This window comes from Athalia rosae, chromosome 2, assembly GCF_917208135.1.
Source record: "Athalia rosae chromosome 2, iyAthRosa1.1, whole genome shotgun sequence".
NCBI lineage: Eukaryota > Metazoa > Arthropoda > Insecta > Hymenoptera > Athaliidae > Athalia > Athalia rosae.
The window spans coordinates 24,032,623-24,038,622 of NC_064027.1; the positions used below are offsets into that span (position 1 = coordinate 24,032,623).

The 6,000-nt window shown below is 42.8% G+C and overlaps 1 protein-coding gene across 1 annotated transcript in view; it reads right to left on the reverse strand.

Annotated features, from left to right (window-relative positions):
- The window catches only part of LOC105689047 (odorant receptor 13a-like), a 42,576-nt gene extending 37,744 nt beyond the window's left edge, over nt 1-4,832 (reverse strand). The window contains exons 1-3 of the transcript XR_007276788.1: nt 4,571-4,832; nt 1,296-1,395; nt 938-1,056 (exon numbers count right to left, since the gene is read on the reverse strand). The gene's annotated coding sequence lies outside the window, so the exon portion shown is untranslated. The remainder of the gene's footprint in view (nt 1-937; nt 1,057-1,295; nt 1,396-4,570) is intronic.
- Nucleotides 4,833-6,000: the final 1,168 nt, after the last annotated feature.

Consider the following 6,000-nt stretch of genomic DNA (forward strand, 5'->3'; position numbering starts at 1 on the left):
TTTTCGCGCAATGTGTTACCGGGACAACACGGCTGAAGTTTAATTTCAAATAAAGCTGAACATTTTAATTAACTGAATTAAATTACGCTTCGAAACGTACACAAAGTGAACGGAAAGAGGAAAAAAGGAGAACGAAATTGAGGGGGGCGGAAACGGTGGAAATCAACGAGACAGATACACCGACTGTCTGTCGGTGAACGAAAATAATAGAGCCACATACGAATAACAGAGGGGTGGGGTGGGGGTTGAATTTTGTTTTCCTCTTAGCCGAGGTAGGTGAGACGTGAATTGTTTCATAAACACCCTCAGGCGAGACCTTGGTTAACCCCGACCTAGCATGAAATTAGCTAACCTCACCTTACTTAGTTAACTCGTCTAGTTCGCTTAGGGGGTGGGGGGGGGGGGGGGGGGGGGGGAGAGGGGCACGCCCACGGTGAAGTGAATTCAAAATGCTAGTCACGATGCAGTTAGTCGGTCGATTTAATGAAACTCCAGTCGCAATATGTAGAGCAGAAGGTTTCCGAAGGAAGAGAGGGGTAGGGGGCGAAAGACTTTCTCCGTGATGAAGTGGCTATTAATAACTTTAAATGGTCCCGGCTCGTTTTCTTTCCCCCTTTCTTATTCTCTCAATTTTTTTCATTTCCACCCAAATGTAGGTCCTGCCCTCCGACCACCCCTTCATTTCCTATTCCTTGTGTGTATCCCGGCCTATATCCCCGATATTGCGGGACCTTATATACCTCCTCGTACCTTATACCGGTTATACCTACTATAAGGGAAAATGTTGCCCGGTATACGTCAAGCGACAGCGGGACGAAAGTGCTGATTTTATTTAAGGGTCCGCAATTCTCTGACGATCTATGTTTGAACGGAAAAATCTGAATCGTCCAACACCGAGATCTGTTTCCTTTTGTTTTATATTGTTAGCTTTACTCACCCTCGATTTTTCTTTTATCCATTCGATACGTGTAACTTCGAAGTTTTCGAATCATCAGAATATTTCTGATCCTGTGATTGGGATCTCCGCTTCCCCCCGCCCGCGTCCACCGATAATACCTGCGGTAGAATGTAACGTTAGGTAATTGATCTCAGGGTAGGTGTGTTATACGGATAGAGTTCAGGTTTGTATATTCAGAGAGTGCTTCGGGAGGCGATGTGAAAATAAAATAGAAAGAAACTTCTTCCGTGGAACCACGTCGACGAGGTTCGAAACTAGTTTTGCACATCTAGGAATAGAATTTACGTGATAACGTGTATTACATTATACTGTGAAACGGAAGCCGATCAGAACTTACGGAACGGAAGTGATCACGAACTGCAGTCCGTCTTTTTTTTGTCGTCAGGTTTTTCGCAGATCGATCGCAGCGCACTTTGTATAGGATCACGTTTCGGCAGCTGCGGGAAAAAAATAAATTGAAAGCGTTAAATTATTAAAAAATAGAAAATTCACGAATCCATCAGTTTTCCAAAATTGCTACCTCAGGCGCTGGTTTTACAACCAGAAGAAACGCCAATACCGCGTATTTTTTTTTGTGCATTTTTCGTTCCATAGAAGTGCGAAAAACAAAATGAAATGAGGTGAATTATTATTCGGCAGACATAACGCTACGCTGCGGTGGGTTCTAGAGGGTTTTGTAATTTGCAGGAACTCGATATGTTTGAACGCTAAAGTTGAAGCCAATCAACGCGTCAAGACACACACGAAAAAGCCATCTGACAAATTAGCTCTTCATCTCTTTTAATCCACTTTCATTTTTATTTGCAGTTCTGACTTTTTCGTCTATACTTTTTACCCGCTTACAATTTAAAGTCCACTTTACCAAAGCTGCATCCAACTAATTCAACAAGATATACCCTTTCCCCCCCCCCCCCCCCCCCCTTTTCCACTCACCCCTCCGCACGTTCGTAATTCCGTTGCACCCCGTTCCTCGACTAATCACTAAAAGGCAACCAATTACGCTTGAAACCTCTGTAGATACGGTCAGTAAGCTCACGAGTAGTCAGAAAACCGATGCAGAATAAAGTACCAACGTTCCACTGCCACAGAGGTATAAGCATGTGTACATACATGGGTGTACGGTGGCGAAGCCCCGGCGTATGTAAGCAGACGTAGCCGGGGACTCGAATAGGAATAGTCGCCATATTCGATAGAAAAAAAAACAAAAACAAAATAAACAACGAGATCATGCGAAATCGTTGAGTTAGGTGGGGTAAAACTAACGAAGACACGTGACCGTGAGGTTGTACGTACGACGTGTTGTATACAATCCATAGTCGAACAATATGCGTCATTCATGTCCATCGTGTCTGACGGTCTGTTGTCTTTTGTTCGGTTTGGTCTACAACGGGGGGGAGGGTATCGGAGCGTAAGTTATCTCGCGGAGTGACGGAATAAGGTGAAAGTCAACAAGGAGTTGGCCGGATCGTATAGAACGAACAAATATTTGAATACCAAATTCTTGACGTTATATTGTTGGAACCGCAACCTCCCCCAACCCCCACCCCCTGTGCAGTTCGTATAACGCGATCAACGCGAGAAATCTACGGTCTTTAAACTATTGTGATCCGTATCTGCATATCCCACAAAACATTTTATCGCCTCTATATAATACGCCGAAAAACCGGCATACTTATTTTCAGTATATTTGCATACTAATGCCTTCCTCTGATATACACTAAATATTAGAGAACGGAATACTGAATATTTGAGGAGTGGGTACCGTCAGATTTAGAGGAATTTTACCTAGAAGCTAGAGGAAATACTAGCCTCCTATTTCAGAGGAGAATATACGAGTAATAAGTAGATTATACCTGCTGTAGATTAGTATGCCGGTTTTTCGCTGTACGGTGGCGTTCGAATTGTTGCGTTGGGTAAAAATTTCCTCTTAATTTGGAAAAAAAATAAATCAACCGAGCGTCGAAATTAATGGGCCAATTAAAAAAAATTTTTTGAATTCGAGCATTGAATGCGAAAAATTATCATACGGCGTATTATAATTGGTTTAAAATTACATGGACGTGTAATAAAGTATATAAATTGCCGCGCTCGTGTAATTATGCAGGTACATTTAGGCTGCTGCAGGGTTGTACAGGCGCGGTACGTATAACGAAATATCATAATTCAAGATTGAATATACGTTTTGTATTTCGCATATATACCTATTTATTACATCGATGTTATTAACGATCTGGTGTTATTGTGCTCTCGTGAAAAGCGGAAAATTCGGTAAAACAGTATTTTCAAAAATCCTGACATCAATTTTAAAAACATATTTGACATCCTTTAAAACGAGTTGAAATAAACTAAAATGAGATTTTGTCTTTTCCGAACCCCGTAGGCATACCGATACCAAAAAATTGAAACGAAACGTCAAACGCAGATTTCAGTTTATCATTTCGTTTTGTTCGAGAGATCGCGGCGAGGTTACCACAACGATACGTATACAGTGTACGGGTCGCCTCGGTTCGACTTACGCGTAAGCTCGTATTTCCATTTTCACTTGTTCTCCTAACTTCTTGTAACACTAATTTTTATACATCATTTTTATTACTCCCCCGCCGTTCCTTCCCTCGGGTACGCTCATTCTCCTAACTCAATGTCGGACTCCGCGGGAAGGCTATTGAATTATTCAAATTGTTCTACTATACCGTACCCCTGCCCATAGAAGATCTTTCCTACCGTTTTGTACACATCCGTTTGGGATTTAAAATTTCTATTGCGGTTTTACCCTCGGAATTGAATAAAGCTTAAGGGTAAGTAATGTAACGTTCACTATGCTGCGCTGCCTGGAGCAAGACCATCCTAATCCCCCCGTTTCTCCGTCAGACGGATCCTTTTATTGCATTTTTTCGATTATTTTTTATCTATTTATCTATTTTTCGTTGTTGCGTTTTTTTTTTTTTTTTCCTCTTCTCTTTCATACATTTACGAAATTTCAATTCGATTCTAACTTCTCCGGGTGAAGACGAAAACAAAAAAGGTTAAAACGGTCGGCAGACTGAAATAAATTTAATAACGGAGAAACAGGCTTTTCCATTTTCTGTTTTTTTTTTCTTTTTTCTTCTTCATACATTTTCTTAGCAATATTGTTGTAATTGAGACGCGTTCACCTCCGTTGAGGTTTTCTCAATTTCATTTAATTCCCGCCGGTGGTGGAGATTCATCGATTTTCTTAACATGCGGAAGAAATTCTAAAGACGGTCTATTAAAACGAGACCGCAAAACGACCATTCGATTGATATTTACACCGCGAGTTTCTCTCGATTGTATAATATAAACCGAGGAAAGATATTAAATATCCGAAGCTTTCACAACTTTTGACGACAATCGCTCACAATGTAAAATTTCTTTTTTACCCTGTCTGGATCTAATTTTTTTTTTTTTCTTTTTTCTTCTGCTCTTTTTTCAATTGTACGTTTTCTTTATACCACGTTGTGCAACAAACGTTACGTAGTGTATTATACGGTAGTGTATATAGTCCCGCGACATCGGCGTGAAGAATAGTAACAAAAGGAGGAAAGGAACAAAGGAAGGAATGATAAAAGAGAAAAAAAAAAAAGAATTTCTCACAGAAGATAACGGGTTTTTCTTGTACTTCATTTTTCGGACTCGGTACTTCGGTATCCTTTGATTTCTCGATTCATTTTTACTCTTTTCATATGTACACGTCATACGGTACGGTTTCTGGCGGTGATATTGCCTTCTGCTTTCTGGCTTCCGTTTTCCGTTCTCTCCTTCCGTTTTTCTGTTTTCACTTCGTCGCGCTCCTGTCCTTTTTCACCACTTCACCGTACAAGTTTCGCGTTCACCATTCAACCCGACACACCGAACGACGGATGCCTCGACAATGTGACGCAGATTCACAAAGAACACCCCTTCCCCTCCCCCTCCCGGGTCCCGACGCGTTAATCAAACACCTTTCCCACAAGAGACGCATGCCACTTAAAAATACCCTCGCATTTACGCGGGACACGCGGAAACGCACACGCAGAAACGCACACACACCTATGCGCGTACCAAATCGGCGTCGCACGTGACGCGAGTCATACGTCACGCATGAAATAATCCCGATGAACGATTACCGTGAATGGACTATAATAAAACCGTTCATCCGCGCTGTATGTTAGTAGTGTAATTGAGTGGGAATCAATTCGCTGCGGAATCGTTGTAAATGAGAGAAAGAAAAAAGATAATCGGCGAGCCGCGTTTTCCGAAATTAGCTCGCGCTATTATTACTCGGTTAAGTTGTCGCGGGGGTAGGAAAAGAAGTGGAAGGCGGACGCTTATATTCGACCGTGAAAATGTGGGTTAATTTCGCGAAATCATCGGAGCTTTTTCGGCGTTGAAGAGGGTTATGAAATCCCCATACGGAGCGGCGGTGGCAGGATCGTTGGGAAACGAAGGTAATACGGTTACGATATCCCCATACGGTTTGGCCCCGCGGTCAATTTTTTATGACCTCGACAACCGAGAGAATCTGATTGTGCCCGCGCGTTATATTTCGAGTGCCGCACCGCTCTCCGAATCACCCCTCCCACCCCCCCCGTTACGTAGACCACCGACTATTTCCGGAATCTCATCGGTTTACCGATATTATACGCTGTTCGATTCCTCCGTAAGTCCGACTCGCCGAGGATATATGCTTCGGTCCCCGTTCTCCTCACAGCCTCAAATCGCCAAAAGAATCGGCGTGAAATGGAATGGAAAAAAAGGACCCCAGATTTTTGGGACCGGTACTCGATCGCCATCGACGAAGGCGGTGATAGCAGATTTACCGGTTGTGTCACCTTCAGATGCAAACGTGCGTCCGTCATTGGTATATACAGGACGTATAATTGCTAATCGGATAAACAAGTGGCCAGAATACAGTAGGGTAGATAGGTGGATGTTAGGTAACGTTTGCCATTGAACAGTGAATGGCGAACGTTAAACAGCGGTGAACGTTGAGCACACAAGGATGAGAGACGGAGACGGGGACGGAAATGGCGATGGAGAGCGAG